Below are 19,307 nucleotides of genomic sequence, written 5' to 3' on the forward strand. Positions count from 1 at the left end.
AAGTAATCACGAATCATGCCACAGTTGCTGTCGTGCAACAAGGGAGGTAATTCAGAGCAGGCCTTTAGTGATCATGTATCAAATTCATTTGTGCAACACAACATGTATGTGGACATATAAGCATTAAGGTATGTTTTTATTACTGTTTTGCAAACATACCTTGACTACCTTGGCACATTTAACCCAGGCTGTTCATTATTTAAGGGTCACCAGATCTGTAGGATCAATTTTTCAAGCAGAGCTATGGGTCTATACCCTAGCATCAGGTGAAGTGTATATATTGATTAAGAAGTAACAGAGAAGTGTTTTGATTGGCTGAAAGGACAGCAGTTAGACCTGTGAATTATACCTGTCGACCTCAGCAGTGTTGATTCGACTTATGTATGTGTTGGCTGTTCTCCACCTGGCATTACGGTACCCTAGGACTTAAGTGGCAAGATTATTTCTTCGACCATATCCCGCAGCACAGGTATGTAAATGTATACACGTCTTGCTCTGGAAATGTGCACATACTCTTGTGGTGGAAATTTTATTTAATGACAGTTAAACTTTAGGATATATACAGACACAGTGTATTTTGGGGGGGGAGGGGGATAGGAGGGGCAGGTGCATGTACATGCTGTATTTGGCAGGGGGTAGGTGGGGGGGAGGTACCCCCCCCCCCCCATGTATACATTTACCTGCAGAAGAATTGGGTCGTGCGTGAGGCAGGGAGGGAGGGAGGTAGAGAGGTGCACTCAAGCAGTATGTTTCAGTATATTTAAACTGAGCTGTGATTCTTAACAACCTCTTCCTAAATAATGCCTCACAGAAATGTCATCCATCAACTGTGGCATACATACATCTACCTGTAGTCTGGTGACCTATTTATTATTGATGGTACCTCACAGATGTCACTGGCTTATGACCTTTAGAGAACACTTGCATTAGCAGTGTTGGCCTATCTATGGATTCTGACAGTCAAAGAGGTTAACATGTCAGCCAGGATACCAAAGCTCACTCCTGAGTTTTGTCATCCTTAAAGTTTTAAATCTGCAAGTAATGTTCATTACATGCACTGGGTTGAATTGCTTGTCCTTAAGACATTATGCAACTGAATATTTATCTTTTCACTTGTTGGCAAGGCTTTCCTTTTCGTAACCATTTTCAAGTTTGAGTTGTGTATGTACATACATATGTGATATAACCTCTAAAAATGGTATGATTTGCATCTTTGAAATGTCTGCTTTCAATGGCCTTTAGAAGTTGAGTTGAATAATGTAACAAATACATGGATGACAACTTATATTCATTTCAATGAATGGTGTTTCAATACAGCTACCAATATCAATACATGTACCTGTCGCACAGGTATAAATTATACTTGACAAAGATGTTTACCTTTACCGAAACATCGCTCACTGAATAGATTCAAACTTTCATTCTCATAATCCCTGATAAGAACCAAAGTTCAAAACTGAAATTGGAATACAATGATATAGAAATTTGAGCGGGGGTTTCCTTTTTGTCTTACATATGTATTCAAACAGTTTCTTGCCAGATACATTCCTTTCATCCCAAGAAAGTTTCACGTTCCGATGCACGAAATAGATAGTGTGTTAACCAGAAGGAATTGAAAAAGGACCTGGAAATCAAGAAAATGAAAACAATTTAGTGGAAAAATACTCTAAAATAGATGCACGTATGAAAGAGATCATCTCCAGCAAATGTGACAGTGGCATTCAGACCTGGTGATTGAACTTGTGGGCCTCGGATATATCCAAATCAGAAGGCAGGGCAAGAGATTTCTGGAATAAGAAGGATCAGAGGCTGGAGAATCTTCCAGAGAGCTCCCCAGACACAAGTGAGACTGACGCCAAGGTGATTGAAGACACCTTTGTCACCGTGCAACGACGCCCAACTGGTAGCAACAGGCAGGGATCCGGATCAGCCAATAACAGCGCAGGAGAGAGAGTATACCCCCAATCTCCTCCCCCCCCGACACACACAGACAGAAATGTTGGACCCAGATTCACGAGGAAGCTAAGCAGGACAGCCATACAAAGGAGGAAAGATGATGCCATGGGCACTCCGACACGACACTAACAATTCTTTTTTAGAGAACCGCATTTCTCGCAAACAGAGCCGATATTGTAACACCCGGTCCCCATGGTAATTAACCTGTCTTCAGTCACCTTAGATCAAAATTAAATTGTCTTAAAAAATGGGTGATTTTACATCAACCCTTGGCCCTAATCCAGATAATTTTTCAAAAGACATTCAGGACTTCGGTTGCACTCTTAGAATTTGTGAATTAATGCATAAATCTATACAAAAAACGAACTAAAACCACCTGAATGTCATGAATCGTTAGTCAGAAATAGCGCTAATTGCACACACCCAGAAATAGTGCTAATTGCACACACCCAGAAATAGTGCTAATTGCACACACCCAGAAATAGTGCTAATTGCACACACCCAGAAATAGTGCTAATTGCACACCCAGAAATAGTGATGATGACAATTTGGAAATATTTTTTAGAAAAATTAGATAACATACCTGTAACACCTCCAAAAAAAATTTATTCTAACATAACATCCAATCAGAAATGTGCAATTAAAAGTCTGTAGAACAGTCTGGATATAATTCTGAAAGAAGCCAATGACGACAAAAGACGCTTAATGACGCTAGTACATATAAAGAATCTAAGTGTAATCCCGACAACAACATTTTAACAAACCTTCGGACGTTAGTGCCAAAACATGAACACCTCACTAAAAAAAGAAAGAGAATATTTAACTAAGTTGGAGTCCAAAACTAGTAACTTTTATGGTTAATTCACAAATCAGAGGAAATCGAAACTTCTATCGAAAATCAAATGTCAGAATGTATAGTTCATCCTAATCCCAGAGACCTGAAATTTAGGTCCATCATTGCCGGTCCCTTTTCGCCAATACAAAGGCATGAATTAGATCTGGAGGCAATCCAGTACTGGCTTAGTAAATTTCCAGACTGCTGCCTTCATGGCCGCTTTAACAAAAACTTTATGGTGGATAGCTTTAAAATTTATCTTTAACAACAATCCCTTCATCGCTGGTTCCTCTTCGCCAATACAAAGGCTATGTCATCTTATTGACATCTTATTACAACCTTTCCTATCACAAATTAATACCTTCGTTTGAGACCATTTATATTTTTTAAATCAACTACCTAAAGTTGGCTACATTTGATGTGCAAAGTTTGTACAGTAGCATACAGCATGAATTAAATCTGGAGGCAATCCAATACTGGCTTAGTAGATTTCCAGACTGCCTTCATGGCCGCTTTAACAAAAACTTCATGGTGGATAGCATTATAATTTATCTTAAACAACAATCCTTTCAGTTTTAATGACAGATATTACTTGCAAATTCTAGGAACTGCAATGGGTACTGAAATGGCCTTGGTTTATACAACACTAGTTATGGGTTACTTAGAAATCAAGTTATATGACAAAATAGCCTTGACCTGTGGAGATAATTTTAGAAAATTATCTGAAGAAAAATGGTGCAGATACTAGGTCGATTGTTTTATTTTCTGGCCCTCCAGTGTTGGCGCCATTGAATCTCTACATAATGTACTCAGTACCCTGCATCTGAAGAAATTGTATTCACCGTGGATGTCAGCGATCTCGGCATACCAGTCAAAAAATCAGGACAAACTGTAATTACAGATATTTTTAGGAAACCTGCCAACACTCAACTTTATCTTCACTTTAGCTCCAACCATGCTAGGCATACACGGGAAGATATTTCATATTCACTAGCGAGACGAGTCTCGACCATTGCAGAAGACCCAGTTGTTCATCATGAACGGCTTTGTGAGCTTAAAACTACCTTAACCTCAAGGGGTTACCCAGCAAGTCTCATTGATCAAGGAATAAAGAAAGCCATCTCTCATCTCATTGGTGAATTAAAAAAATGCTCCAATAAACCAATCAACACAAAAAAAAACATTATACATCTGGTGACTACCTACAGTCCTAAAAACAATAATTTATTTCCGATTGTCATGAATACATTACCAATATTAAATAATAGCGATAAAATGAAAGATATGATATGCAAATCATTTTTTATTAATAGCAGACATCCAGCCCCTAACTTGAAGAAAATAGTAACTCTGGCTCGCTTGTTTGACATTCATTGTAATGCACAAGTCACTAAATGTAACAAAGGTAGATGTGGAGCGAATATCTGTATCGTAGAATGCTCTAGCATTAGATTTAACGCAAACTCTGTTTTTGAAGTCTAATTTAATATGTCCTGTGAATCGAAATTTGTAACACACTGCCTTTTATTTGTTCCAGTTGTTGTAAAAAATACATTTGCCAGACTGCAGATCTGCAATCTAGGCTAACTGTTCATAGGCAAGAAATCAATAACGAAAACCTTTGATTTCTTACCGTTTGCAAATGTGCTATTTTTCTTTTACTGTCATTTACTGTGAAAGAAATTCTATTTATTCAAAAATAAATATGAATATGTTAAATGGAAATAAATATATATATATGTTGAACGGAAATCATCGTCACTAATTCATATCTGACATATGAAACTGTATATTAGACTTATCTTGACCTGTTTGTCAGGCTTAACAGCTGTCTTTGTATTGTATTGTCCTAGGATCATCCTGTTGGATCTCTGAGTTGTCTTAAAGTTAAAGTGTTAAATTCAAGTCAGTACTCGCCCTTTCTGGTGTTGTGTTGTTTAGCAACAGCTGTTGTCGAGTACATACTGACCATATACTGTATAAAATCATGACTTTACACTGCCAATCGAAAATTCAAAACTGCTGTTGGAATACAACGCTGTAGAAATTTGAGAAGTTTTCCCTTGTTTTATTTTTTTTCTTATACCAATTCTCCACATTAGAACACTCAACTTTTTTCTTGTACATGTGTATATGTATATCTATATGAGAAAAGCAAGGAGGACAGACTCTCGGCAGGTATGAGTGCCTTTTTGGGTACTGATGTACTGATGTATCATAAAGTCAGTCAAAAGAATTCAGTGCGTTCAGATTTTTATTTTCCCTTTGTACCATGTGGAAAGGCCAAGTGATGAAATGGGTTACAGAATAAGGGTCGTGGGAACACACGCAGGAAACATGTTGAATCTTGGAATGATGCAATAGTCACATGCTAGTAAAGTCATGTGATTGGTCGAGGTCAGATAAGAGGCTGCATGCATTTCCAACATATGGTAAATGTACATGCATACATCTTTTATACAACTTGTATACATCTTGTATATGATAAAGTACAGGTATGGCCCATACTTATTGCAAACTCTTTAGATCTCTGTATGTCAGTAGGGCAACAAAAAAATTGGAAAATTTTGAAAAAAAATTATATGCCCAAAAGCAGCTAACTAAATGTAAAGCAGTGATTTGTTTTTTTTTTTTTTTTTTTTCATTTTAATAGTAAAAGTCATAAAATGTATGTAATTTCAATATGTTTTCTCCAAAGAATTCACTGGGTTCTGTCAAATTTGCGACAAAAGCTACTGACCCAAATATGCACAGTTCAAGATTTTCATTTATTTATTTATTGATTCTGTTTACATGTATTTGAGTAGATTCAGTTGAATGTGTGTAGATAAGATTCAGTTGAGTGTGTGTAGATTCAGTTGAGTTCAGGTCAATGTGTGTAGATTCAGTTGAGTGTGTGTAGATTCAGTTGAGTGTGTGTAAATAAGATTCAGTTGAGTGTGTGTATATAAGATTCAGTTGAGTGTGTGTAAATAAGATTCAGTTGAGTGTGTGTAGATTCAGTTGAGTTCAGGTCAATGTGTGTAGATTCAGTTGAGTGTGTGTAGATTCAGTTGAGTTCAGGTCAATGTGTGTAGATTCAGTTGAGTGTAACTGTGTAGATTCAGTTGAGTGTAACTGTTGAACCTCCGTAGACCAGTTGTTATCCTCAGGCATTTGGTTACGCAACTACATGTATGACAATATTTTGATGTTATGTACAGAGCAGACTCTGTCTGGTATACATTAGTACAAGTGTATCAACAGCTATCATAGGTTAACATTCACAATGTAGTTGGTATGAACAAACCTGCACGGTCCAGGACGTTCTTGACATACTTACACATTTACATGCACCTGTACACACAGCTGAACAATCAGGTCAATAACACTGGTGTCTTCTTACTGTGTCGCCAAATAGGGATCGGTTTGAGACTATCCTTGTAGGAAGTAAAGCTAGACAATTATGTCTTTAGAAATCATGTTAATTGCTCTTCGAGAGACGTAGTCTCGAATAGTCAGTTTCTGTATTTCACCAAAAAGTTTCAGTGACAAATTTTAATTGAAATTGTATTAATTTCTGGTGAAAAAAAAAAAACAAACAAATTGTCTTGTCGTCAGAGTGCATTTTACAGGATAATCTTTGAGTGAAACACAGAAACTATGAAGAACATGACAAATTTTGTGTGATTATGACAGGTTTATCCACCTCATAAGGCCGCTGAAGAGTTTTTTTAGGGGCGTTTTATAAATTTCATATCAAACATACTTGAGTGTTGGCATCAAAATCTCATCGTCTTACATGTGCTTCTGAACTTCCTAACAGGTCAAATTTTAGGTGAATTTAAAGTAAAACAAACCCAAAATATGAATGAATGTTCAATATATAGACGTCTGAAAACTCTGCGCAAAAATACTTTTATTTATTTCTTGAAGAGTGTTGAAAGGCATTCGAATATTTGAACACTATGGTGGGCTTTGTTAGCCATACTGACGGTGTCTAGGAGCTCTGACGGCACATCTCTTTTTTTTCCTGATGTTCACCAGAAGGAAGGTGTTTTTTGGGAGCATTATGTCAGTAATCCTTTACTCATGAGTAAAAAGAGTTATTCCAACATTGAGAGTCATGATTCAAACTGGGAAAACTTCCTGTTACGTCAGAGCTCCTAAATATAGTATGGTCCATAAAGCCCGGGTCGGGATTAAAATGTTTGAATGCCTTTAACTCTCGTCCCACAAATCTAAAGAAACAAATGAAAGTATATTTATGCATAGTTTTAAGTGGTTTATTTCGTGATGCCTACTTCGATTTTTAGAGGTCTTTACGTATAATGTGGTATCGTAATTCCTCAATTTTTTCACACCTACAAGAGTAACTTTCAGTGCGATTTATGCACATTTGTAGTTGGATTTCGGAGACAACACTACATTGGTTGGATTGACTAGTTTCAGGGCTTTGCAAAAAGTATAATTTTATCACTCAACACAGAGCAATGCCTCCATAATATACTTAAATAAACACCTTGCAGACATACGAAAAGGTTACAGTAATTCGTACACGTGTTTTCCACATCAATGGATGCTTGGTGTTAGATATACATATGAGGAGTGGATAGTATATATGATTAACTCTTCATCTACTGAAAAAATATTTAAAATTTTTTTAATTTCCTGCTTCATTTATTATTATTTTACGCTTATGCAAGAAGAGGGGGATATTAATTCTAGTCTGCATATCTGTCTGCTCGTCCTTGTCCGTGTTCCCATGCATTAGATCCTTCAAATATTGTCTAATTTTTATTAAAAGTTTCTGCTCAGAGTCGTGTTGTGTAGTTAAAAAAATACAAAAGTTGTTTGATTTTGGTTATTTTTTTTTTGTGCACTGACTGATTTAAATATCTATCTTTGAGTGCAGATTCACTTTGTGGCCCCTCAAATCATGTTTTTTGTGTATCTGTGGAATATGAATTCTCTCAATTACCTTGGTAACATGTATTTTGCTGCTTCACTGGAGTGCCATGTCAAAGACACTAGACCTGACACCCACCCACTGAGTTGCAGCATACTTACAATGGGCTGATCCGCACTTTAATTAACCACTAATTAGCCTCTAGTTAACACCCTTCTCAACCCCAGGTGCAGAAATTAACACGAATGGTATACACATGATTGGAATGGAGCCTGTGAGTGAGTACCACCTGCCACTCTAACCTCTCCATCATTCCACTGTGGTCTTTCAGTATGAGCAGATTTACTTCTGTTTTGTTGTACATTTGGCTCCAGGGTGGCTCATAGAGAAATCCCCTTCACCTTGCATACAGATTTGTGGGAGGGTGGTCTTGTTATCTCCCCCCCCCCCCAACACACACACACACACTTCACTCTCCTTGTATTATGTGTGTAAATGTTTCAGATAATTGGATGTTATCTTAACCAGACTGTAGCATACCTGCAGGGCATAAGAGTACACCTTTTTAATGACAAGAATGGGTGTGTCCAAATAGAAAGCAGTTGGAAATAAGCAGTGCAAACATTTTTTCACTGTAAAATATAATGTGGAAACAAAACTATATATATTTCATTGCTTGAAATAGACATTTGAACATTGAGAAAAAAAAATTTAAATCGTCAGTAATGTGTTTATAAAGTTCAGATGTTTTTGTGTACGGTGTAATCTTATGAAAATGATATCTCAAAAATTTATCAGATAAGAATGTTCACATTTGGTACACACTTACACGGGGGCTCGTATGTTTTTAGTAAACACGAATTGCGTCTCTGCATGTAGTTTACAGATTAAAACGCTCTCTCAAGTATGTTTATTCCAGGCTAATGTAAATAAAGGTGCGTGTAACATAACGTGTTAAGGAGAAATAAAGCAGGTGTTGCTGGGAACGTGTGACCTGATTTCTAAACTCATGGTTCAATAAACGGGTTGAGAGCTTCGACACCTTTGAACTGAGTGGTCGTTAAATTATTTATGCTATTAATTTTCTTCAGTTAGAAATTTATTCTGACTGTTCATGTAAATGCTTGAATGAGCCAATCGTCATGGCTTAAGCATTGATGGGTGTAAAAAAAACCTATACAACGATGTTATTTACAATTTGTGAGACGTGACTGGTGTAAAATTGCTAAAAATACTGTTTCGTTTCATTAAATAAACAATAGCATTAAAATGATGCAAATGGAATTTCACAGCTAATGATAGTAATGGTGTAGTTATAAAATATTCTTCAAGAATGTGTGTAAACATTGTAGCCTTTATCTCTGGAATAATATTCTGGAATATGGATATTATTTGGAAACCACAATTCTGGAATATGGATATTATTTGGAAACCACAATTCTGGAATATGGATATTATTTGGAATAATCTGGAAGATGGATAGCAATTGGCGACCACACACATACACCAAAAAAAATTTATTTAATAAATTGGGAACATGGATAACATTTAGCAACCGAAAGAACAAAAAAGAAGCCCCCAGAAAACATTTCCTTTTGGTGCTGACTGCATCGTTGGGAAAAATTGCCTGTAGAGTTCATCCAAGTGTAACTGAGTGTTTACACAATGTTGTGCAATCCTCTTCCACATGTTATGCTTCTCAGACAGACAGCTGTCAAGTATGTAACAGGATTTATCGTTTTTCAGTTGTGGGGAGGGGGGAGAGGATATGTGTTAGTCTGGCCACAAACCTCTCAGTAGTTCACCTACATGTAACCAAACTGCTGTTTACATCCACACATTTAACAGGATGTGACTTTTGATGAATGGCCGTCATAGACTACAGTTGATTTTTTTTCATCACTCCTGTAAAATGTTATGGTTGTCGTCTTATGTCAGTTTTTGTGGCTGCGGCTTCATGTGTAAGTACTAAATTTGTGATTTTTTTTTTTGTTTTTGTTTTGTGACAAGTCGCAGAGAAGATCCTGAAGTATCCAGATTATCTGTAGTTTGTAGATTACCTGATGGTTTTTATAAACTGTTTTACTGCTATGTCTTCAGATATGAAAAAGCAGTATTTATAATCCCCTTTATTGGATGGTGTTTAAAAAATCATTTTATCTCTCAACTGATTTTAGCAGAATTATGGGTCAAGCAGACATGCTAGTTATGCCAGTTAAGATAATTTCATGCCTGAGATGTGTATACTTTGGCAGGGCGTTCATAGTAATGTGATAGGCCCTGCTTTGTAAGACATGTTATCTTTAATGTGGCACAGTGTCATGTCTGGTGTCTTCAGCATGAGTCTCCAGTGAGGCATCACATGCTGACTCATGAAAAAGTAAAGAATTTGGCCACTGTGTTGTTCAAGAGGTACAATATTTTGGTTGTTGCGCGTGAAAAAAGGAGACAACCCTCATACATGACCAAAACTAAGGTGACTGAGAACCATGTTTTGAACGCTTTGAATATGTACATACATCATGTACTGGTACATAGATAGTCAAGAGCTGTATGTATGAAAACCATTTGTTGTCTTATTTAATTTTGGCCAATCATATTATCACCCTTTCCAAACTTCTGAACTGCGCCTCAAGTCGACTGTTCCCTGTTTTAAGTATGAGGGCTCAATTTGATCTTACGGTTATAGTGTAAGCCAGGAATTGTAAAACTGGGAGTGCGAAAAGAATTTTAGGGAGTTCATCTTCTTCGACTATCCACTGGCCAGCCTCTCAGTGGTTAGTTTGACAAGCCAAACTACATCCGATTGGAAAACAGCTGTGTTGCTAGCGGACAGGTTAAATTCCAACAAATCAAAGAATGTATATTACGGGAACAGTTAAGTCCTGTGCGGAGCTGGCGCCTTTCACTGTTGTTGTTGTTGTTGAAATAGGTCATCGGTGAATTCCATGCGTGGCTATTTACTGCATATTAAACTCTCTACTTGCCAACACAGTGAAGTAAAAGATGCACGGCTGGTTGCAGAAACAACTAAGCCCTTTGTGAAATATTTAGCCGTGTTTCCTCAGATATGGCCGTGCAAATCACGGCTGCACAGTTTGCTAGCTAAATGTGTGATTGGCTGTAATACCTGGGGCACCAGAGAGCTCTGGTCAAAGGGTGATAACTCATTCCCACAATTGTTGTATCCTCAACTTTCACAGGCCTGGATTTGGATCTAGTTTAGGGTATATAGCCTATTATTTGTGAGCTCTACGATTATTTTATTGCACAAAAGTTTTGTTACCTTGCATATTTGTAACTTTCGTTCAGTTCCTGGATGTGGTGAGCTGTTATTGACGAAGGCATTGTTTTACTTTGTTAGTTGTGAAAGCATGCACTTCTTGTGGATGCTGACGAACAGAACTTTGCTCAGTAAAACTTTACCTGTGGTACATGTATGTGTCATTTTTTTCCTACAGCTACGCTAAAACATGTGTGATATTTTGACAGTTATCAAAGATAAACAAGTATATTAGAGATTTTCTTTTGACATTGTAGTTAGAAAAGTGCGATGGCCCTTTTTTGGATAGAATGCTGTGCTGAGTCAACATCTGATGGATAAGTGAAAAGGGTTAAAAAAAAAAACAAAGGGAAACAAAAACTTGTTATTTGTATGATTATTTTGACATGTGGAGGTTAATAGAGGTGATAGAATATTTTAATTGATGCCGTAAAGTTTCAGAAATTTGTGCAACCAAACAAATCTCTTACATGTATGTCTATATGCAATTATGATGCAGGGAAAAAGTTACTTTCAATCTTTACTCTTTTATAAAATGTTTACAAAATTGTGGTCAGCCATTTAAATGCCAGTTTATTCATTGCTTTTACAGTTCAATATATATTTATATTGATAAATTAGATTTAATGCATGCATATGATGTACAATGCCCATTCTCCAGCCACACCTGGGAAGGTCTGTCAGCAACCTCTGGATGGTTGTGGGTTTCCCCTCGGCTCTGCCTGGTTTCCTCTCACCATAATGCTGGCTGTCGTCATATGAGTGAAATATTCTTGAATACGGCATAAAACACCAATCAAGTAAATAAATACATTTGCTCATGAACTATGTATTAAAGGGTGCTTGTACATTTAGCTGGCTGGAGGTATGTTATTAAATTCCATGTCTGTCAAATAATAATAATTAAATAAATATTTGGTTAGATGTTGCCGTACTGATTTTCTATGTATAACTCGTACTCTTGTTGGCATTTCTTTGTAAGCAAGTGACATTGATGTTAAGTATAATAGCCAACATTTTTTTAAAATCACTATAGTCACTGTAGATATCAGTAATTGCATAAATTATCACTGTTCACTTTGAGTCCTGTGTCAAAAGGCCGAGTTTTTATTTATTTCTCAGGATTTAAGATATGGAATACAAGATCTCCAATTTTGTGTGAAAGTGGCCAGATGCTTTACTTTTGGGGGGTGCACTATCTGAGTATTGTGATAAAAACGTCTTAATTATACATTTACCTGTACATCGTGAAATCAGGTATTGCTTAGTATCAAAATAATGTGAACCAGGACATTAATAATCTTCTTCAGCCCAGCTTGAACTTTAAAATTGCGGTCCCCTTGTTATTATCACAAAAAAAAAAATCCTGTGGTGCTACCATAGCTAGCATAAGGTAAAGGCCCTGATTGGCTTCTGTTATGACACGTTAAGTTTGTAATATTAACAGATAAAGTTGTTGTCATCATGATTTAAACCTCTTAAATACCTGCTGTGAGCACGGGAATTTAATCCTGTCATTGGCATGCAGCAAGGAGCTTTTCTCCCTCACCTTAGATTTCTTTGGTAATTTATAGTATTACACAATAAGCCTAGTATATACAAAACCTCAGTAGTACACACGTTACAGCTGTGCGTGGTATTGTGCGTTCACAATAGATCAGAATTTGGCTATAGGAATGAAAAGAAACTGTGCACAAAAGTCTTCAAACCGGTCTAATCCTGACATTTTTCATATGATTGTACATCATGTCACAATGAGGCAGGATGTGCATGTAGGTATTAGGGGCAGGGTTTCATCCATCTGATAAAGATCGCCTTGTTCATGCCTGGGTGTGACTTATAGACTGAGACCATTTTTTACATTGTCTGTCCATATGGTTTTAGCATTTGCTGGTTTTTTGTGGACGGGGCTGGGGCGGGAGTATACTTACTGTAATTCTTCAACCTCTTCAGATGTTTGTAAGGTGTTTATTCAGGCATATTCTGAAGGTGTTATTCTATGTGAACTGATAAAATTATACAGTTTATGAAGTCCTGAAATTAGTCAATCCAACCAACGTAGTTTTGGCTCCAAATTCAAATTAAAAATGTGCAAAAGTTGCAAGGAATGTTTCTCTTTTATATGTCAAAAGGTTGAGGTATTAGGGTAATATAGATAGAGAAAATGAAAGCCATGCAGGCTATAATCACATGTGTGTCTTGCCACCTACACCTCAGTTACATCTCGAGTGTACTACTGGTACACCTCAGTAATGTGTAAAGGGTATTCACAGGTTTTTTTTTTTCACTGACGGTCAAGACCTGGATGTAAACAACTGTAATGATAACAATATGATCTTTTGCATGATCTAATGTGATCAGTTAATAAATAAAGTAAGCCAGCTAGCTGGAGATGATTGTTGGCTTCTCCCTTGCTCTGCCTGGCCGCTGCCATATCAATGAAGCATTCTTGGGTACAGCGTAGTGACACGAATCAGGTAAAGTAAGGTACTTTATACTTTGTATTTACTGCAAGTGTCTTTCAAGGAGAGTTGAATTTTAAACACTATAATACTATGCTCAGATGTTAAATATTAAATAATAAAAGCCTACATGTACATCTATTTCAAGGCCTTTGTAAATGACAAAAGCTTGTTCATGTGCTGAGTGCCTCTGTCCGTGCCTGTTTTGACGTCAGCTTACATGTAGTACATGTACCTGAGGATGGTATTTCCTGCAGAGTTATGTACACGGTATATGTAATGAGATTTTGTCACTATGGAATGGACTTCCAGCTTTGAAAGTACATGTATGTAACTGTTGTCTTTTAAGTTTAATTTTTTATTCATTAAAACTTGATTTCTGTTATTCTTTACCTCTCATTGTTTTTAAGTTCCATTTCTTAATCATTATTCATGTATGTACCTGACTTTCTTCTTCTTTAATATATTGTTGTGTTATCCTAATTCCTCAACTTTTTTGTATATAAAAGAGCAACTTTCAGTGCAATTTATGCGTATTTTTAATTTGATTTTGGAGACAAAGCTATATTGGTTGGATTGGCCAGTTTCAGGGCTTCACAAAAATTATAATTTTCAAAAACAGAATAATGCCTTCAGAATATGCTTGAATAAATACCTTGCAGACATGTGAAAAGACTGAAGAATTACAGTGCGTCTTAAAGTTTAATATAAATGATCTCACACGTGGTGTGCAGTAGATACTGGTGATTATGGCACAGAATATTAGTCATGTCTGAACTTTGGACGACCAGCTTCTTATGATAAACTTTGGTCACATGACTTTTCAGGAGGGGACGGGGAGCGGGGTGGGGAGGCAATGTACTTGATGTTAGGTGTGCATCGAGTTTGTGTCCTAATTTTCGACTTGGCATGTGGCTGACATTGGGTATTCATGATGCTTAGAGAGCTCTGTTTGGTGCAAGCTGTGACAACCAGATCTCAATCCTAATTATTGTACTGCGACCTTAGTCTTACACATGTGTGGATATAACTGACTGAAACAAGTAGAAATCTTGTGACATTTTCTTGACAAAGGCCCTAAGACTGTGACAAATATATGACAAACATTCATTTGTGATCAGCATTTTTCTATTCAGTGTGTTTGACAATAATTTTTGCATTGGGCCTTGAAATCCTGGTTGTAACTGGAAAGGTTCTTGACCTTAAAAAGTAGATAAGTTTGAGGTATGTTCTTAAAAGTTTTACAGGTATTCATTAAGGTATCCATTAACATTCACATGCCTGAAGATTAGTACTTAACTGGATGGCCTTGAAAGTGATGTGAAACACAGAATATTATATTATAACCAGTCCTGATGACTCAGTTCACTTTGGGGACGGTAGATCCAGGATCAATCCCGTGTTGGGTCAAGTACCTTAAAAGAGGACTTCCTCGCTTCTCGCTCAGCATGAAGGGGATAGCGCAACGCCTGGTTTACCTGTAGTGGTGTAATGGGTCTGGCGTGGCCAAAGTCGTCTCAGTGAAGCAGCACTAGATAAAAGAGCTGTTAAAATCCGTCACGGAATATTATGTCCTTGAAAGACCTTTTTGTTAAACTGATAGGAAGATGATTATGGTGCTCACATTTATATTTTGTCAGTCCGATAATCGTTGCCAGTGTTGTGCAGTATTATCTGTTAATTTGGTTGTATTGGCATCTTCAGTTGTTCTTGAAAGAAATGAGTAATAAATGACAAGGATTGGTGCAGTTGCTATTAACAAACACAGTCTGTATAAAAATTTAGTCAGTTACTCTCCTAGAGTTTATTTATTTATTTGATTTGTGCTTTACGCTGTACTCAAGTATATTTCACTTATTCGGTGGTGGTCCGTAGAGATTAGATACGACTACAATCATGTACATGTACGCAGTTAGCGATAAAACTGTACTAGTGCACAGTGTCTCAGAGGTCAGAGGTCAGAACATACATAGTACACATAGATTAACACTATGTGTCTTCATAGTGTGACTTGTAAGCGTTCCGATAACCCAGAACTGGCGTAGGTGGCATCATGGGATAAGGTCGTATTGTTGTTGTTTTTGACTTCATACAGTTTTGTACTTGGTCCAGGTGTGTTGATGTAAAGCCTTAGGCTTTGTACTGAGTGAAGGTGTGTTGATGCAAGGCCTTAAGCTTTGTACTGAGTGAAGGTGTGTTGATGTAAGGCCTTAGGCGTTGTACTGAGTCCAGGTGTGTCGATGTAAGGCCTTAGGCTTTGTACCGAGTCCAGGTGTGTCGGTGTAAGGCCTTAGGCTTTATACTGAGTCCAAGTGTGTTGGTGTAAGGCTTTAGGCTTTGTACTGTCCAGGTGTGTGGGTGTAAGGCCTTAGGCTTTGTACTGTCCAGGTGTGTTGATGTAAGGCCTTAGGCTTTGTACTGAGTCCAGGTGTGTGGGTGTAAGGCCTTAGGCTTTGTACTGAGTCCAGGTGTGTCGATGTAAGGCGCGAGGCTTTGTACCGAGTCCAGGTGTGTGGGTGTAAGGCCTTAGGCTTTATACTGAGTCCAAGTGTGTTGGTGTAAGGCTTTAGGCTTTGTACTGTCCAGGTGTGTGGGTGTAAGGCCTTAGGCCTTAGGCTTTGTACTGTCCAGGTGTGTTGGTGTAATGCCTTAGGCTTTGTACTGAGTCCAGGTGTGTGGATGTAAGGCCTTAGGCTTTGTACTGAGTGAAGGTGTGTCATTGTAAGGCCTTAGGCTTTGTACTGAGTCCAGGTGTGTGGGTGTAAGGCTTTAGGCTTTGTACTGAGTCCAGGTGTGTGGGTGTAAGGCCTTAGGCCTTAGGCTTTGTACTGTCCAGGTGTGTTGGTGTAATGCCTTAGGCTTTGTACTGAGTCCAGGTGTGTGGATGTAAGGCCTTAGGCTTTGTACTGAGTGAAGGTGTGTCATTGTAAGGCCTTAGGCTTTGTACTGAGTCCAGGTGTGTGGGTGTAAGGCTTTAGGCTTTGTACTGAGTCCAGGTGTGTGGGTGTAAGGCCTTAGGCTTTGTACTGAGTCCAGGTGTGTGGGTGTGAGGCCTTAGGCTTTGTACCGAGTCCAGGTGTGTCGATGTAAGGTGTCATATCATAGACACATTGAATCTAAATGTGAATCTTAAATGTTTTCCATGTAACATAATTCGAACCAAAATTGTCTACTCTATTGTTCTTGCCTCAGCCTTTGCAATGACCATATGGGCTGGCAAACCGGTAATTTGATAATTTGGTGTTACCGTTGACACATTGAGTTCGGTTGTGAATTTTAAGTGCTTGTTAAGTAATTCAGGCCAAAGCTGTTGTTCTTTCCTCAGACTTTGCGATAACCATTTGCATGCAAAACTGGTTAAACTATAGTACTGCTGTGTTGGAAGATAACATTGGAGTCAATCCGTCTTTACCTGAGAAAAGGTATCCCGTTCATATCTTTGTAGTCCTTTCTAGTCCAGGTGATAAACTGGGCTATTTCCTGTTTGAGAGCGAATGACTGAGCTGATAAATATATCAAAGCGGCACAGTAAAGTGTTTAATGTCAGTGCCAGATTAAATGTTTGGAGATCAAAATATGCTGGCAGGTGGATCACCTACTTTGTTGAGATATTCCAGCTGGTTAGTTAGGAACACAACATTTTATTGGTGGAGATTACATATATGACCTTTCATAGTCTTTATAACTGGTCGCCTAACCCTCCAGTGTAAAGTCGATCGATGTAGAATGCATACAATGAGCTACTTGAACTAGCTACTTGTGCACTTTTTGTCTGTGTTGATTGGTAATATCTTCACGCCTGCATAGTTTGGATCTGGCACAGAAAAAGACAGGTAGGCCTGCTGGTTGATGATTTATTTTTTTTTTTTAAGAGCTATATTAATTTGGGTTTGTCCGTCTAAATATTGTCCGAATTTGACAAAAGTATGAATTGAGCTTCATTTTGTGTCATGTGGGATCAAAGTTGAAAATCAACCAGAACCTTGCGTAAAGGTTTGCATGTTTAATAATTCTCTTGATGATCATTGGGTGTCAGTTTTTGTGTAACAACTGCTTAAAATGTTCTTATTTTGGGGCCTGAAGATGCAATTTGTGGCCCATTGAATTCGATGCCATGTCCTGTATTAAATTACATACATGAAACTTTGCATCCTGTAGGACTGGGTCAAATGTGATTTTTTTGTCTTGGAGTTATTAGAAAAAAAATGGAGGGCATGTAAGATTGTATTGTTGACCCTTTTCCTAGGAAGAGGGGAGTTTCAATTTGGAACTCCTTTATTGGGTAAGCAGCAAATGATACCTGTATCATGTGACTTATCAAGAATGTTTGGCAACCTTTGTTGACATTATCTTTATGCAGCACCTGTCTAGGTGTGTTCAGGAGGCATGAATGATACCCCTTTCCTGTAGGAACTCAGTAAGTTTACAAACGTTCAGCGTTTTAATTTTCTCCGTGCTACTCGTCTACTGACTTTCTGTAAAACTTTGTTCAGACGCCAGTTTTATAGTAAATGTGATCAAAAATTATCAGTTGCTTGACATTTTTGACAGGCCATGTGATTCAGTAGGAATTTATTTTACCTTCTGTAGTGAAAGTGTTTGAACTCGAAACATCCCTAGTGTGATCCCGTGTAATAAATATGTTGGTGTTTTTAAATAGACCTAGAGGCTACATGTAGTTCGGCTCTTGAGTTGTGTAAGGTACAGCCAGATGTTTACACGGCACTGAAAAGGATAACCACAACATTCCTCTATGTATAACACAGTGCTATAAACATGATATTGTGGCCAGGTATGAAACTGTCAACAAATCCCCGCTGGGGACGACTTTTAACGCATATGTACACGTATGCGGACTGTACTAGCTAGTGCTTATTTTCTGATGACTGTACAGGAATACTGAGTCATCAGATCATTTTGCATTATGTTTTTTTGGAAAGCGGTTGATTCATTTTAGTACCAGTTTCAATAACTAGCCACAGCTGTCAGTGTAGAAGTTTTAGCTGTGACAGGCCACTCTCAGGGAGGCCATTGTCGTGATTGTTTTTGTTAGGGGTGATCTTGTTCTTCTTTATTGTGGTGCAATTCCCTGATGCTTTCCCCTGGAAGTTGTAGGGGCTCATTTTGGGAATGCGCATGTATTGCAACTTGCGATCAGACATTGGTCATTTCTTTTTTGTTTTCTCCTTATTTTTGAAAAGAGAGCTTTAAAGTCGTCATGTGATCATACGAAGTATTTCGTTTGAATTCAGATTCAGCAGACAGCAACTGCTACACAATCATGTGCAAATTTCTTTCAGGTTCCAACTTTTCTTTACAGGTTGTTGACTGCCAGTTGATCATTATAAATTGACACTTTGTGATGAAAACAGTTTTTTAACTTGATAGGACTTGATAGAGAAACTAAACACCAGATTGAAGTAGTGTTTTGTATAGATTGTAAAAGGCATTTTTTTTTTTATTTACGCATTGGTCAAACAGGATTTGGGAATTGAGCAGTTAGATTAAGGTTTTTAGGAGATTAAGAAAGTTTTTAAGAGTTCAGGATGAAGACTTAGTTTTCATGGTGTTTCCATTTTGGTTTTCTGCAGTGTCTCCGCTGAATTGATGAAAATTTCAGACTACAAAAACTCCGTGTGGAGATAACACTCGATCTTCTTCATGGGTGCCGTAACCATGGATACTGAAAGCGATACGTCACTGGTTTTTGAGAACTCTAGCCAAAGGGAGAGCCTGTTAAGGAAGTTGAACGTCTTGAGGAAAAATGGTCAACTCTGCGATGTGACTTTGGTTGTGGGCGAGCATGAGACCCCTGCACACCGTCGCAGGCGTCTGTCAGTCCGTACCTGTTCGACACTTTCAGCTGTAGCGGAGAAGACAAAT

At 37.8% G+C, this 19,307-nt stretch overlaps 1 long non-coding RNA gene across 1 annotated transcript in view; it reads left to right on the forward strand.

The window, feature by feature from the left end:
* LOC135480499 (uncharacterized) overlaps positions 1 to 19,240 on the forward strand; it is a 51,089-nt gene extending 31,849 nt beyond the window's left edge. Inside the window, exon 3 of the long non-coding RNA XR_010445936.1 lies at positions 19,016 to 19,240. This is a non-coding gene — a long non-coding RNA (uncharacterized LOC135480499). The remainder of the gene's footprint in view (positions 1 to 19,015) is intronic.
* The last annotated feature ends 67 nt before the right edge of the window (positions 19,241 to 19,307 follow it).

This window comes from Liolophura sinensis, chromosome 13, assembly GCF_032854445.1.
Source record: "Liolophura sinensis isolate JHLJ2023 chromosome 13, CUHK_Ljap_v2, whole genome shotgun sequence".
In the NCBI taxonomy this organism is placed as follows: Eukaryota; Metazoa; Mollusca; class Polyplacophora; order Chitonida; family Chitonidae; genus Liolophura; species Liolophura sinensis.